Genomic DNA, 761 nt, shown 5'->3' on the forward strand with positions numbered 1-761 from the left:
ACAAATCCTTCGGACTCTTCTCACCTGTGATAGGATTGCCAATTGATGCGCTGATTTCGGACATCTTGAGCTCGTTGCTGGAGGACGGACGTGGCTGAAGCATAGAATCGGCCTGGGGTTCATATTTTTCGTGTATAACGACAATAAAGCGGGATCACAACGAGCAATGTGAAATGAACCAAGGGAAGCAAGAAGGGATGACGGATGATAAAACCGAACGAAAGCCAACCAAAGCAAAAACAAAGGGAGAAAACAAAGGAGGAAATTAGACAAACCAAAGCGTGAACAACCACTTACAAAATGAGCGTACTAAGTCTCGCAACTGAATATCTGAAATTATAGAACCATTCTGTAATTTGTGGAGACCGACATGCAATGAACAAAAACACTCATGAACGAGCGGTTGGTGAGGTTTCTTTTATTTTTTCAATTTTCGACCTTTAATCTTGAACTATACGCAAACTAATTATTAGCACGAGAATAACCGACCAAGTTATTTCGCTTTACATCTTTAATTTGCCAAATTTAATTTGCTTTTAACCAAACAATATCTTGTTTGCCAAAGACTCCATTGGACTATATTTTAGCGATTCTTCAAAAAGATATCATTTGAAGTCCGAATTCTAAGAACAAGCAGATTGACAGTTCCGAACTTTTTTAGGGATTCTCAAACTTGAAAAGACCAAGCATTAAGATCAGGCCGTAAGCCAACATTTTAGCCAAACAGAATGGCATCCTTTAATTTGTCTTTCCACTCCTTC

The sequence above is a fragment of the Tigriopus californicus genome, chromosome 7, assembly GCF_007210705.1.
Source record: "Tigriopus californicus strain San Diego chromosome 7, Tcal_SD_v2.1, whole genome shotgun sequence".
In the NCBI taxonomy this organism is placed as follows: Eukaryota; Metazoa; Arthropoda; class Copepoda; order Harpacticoida; family Harpacticidae; genus Tigriopus; species Tigriopus californicus.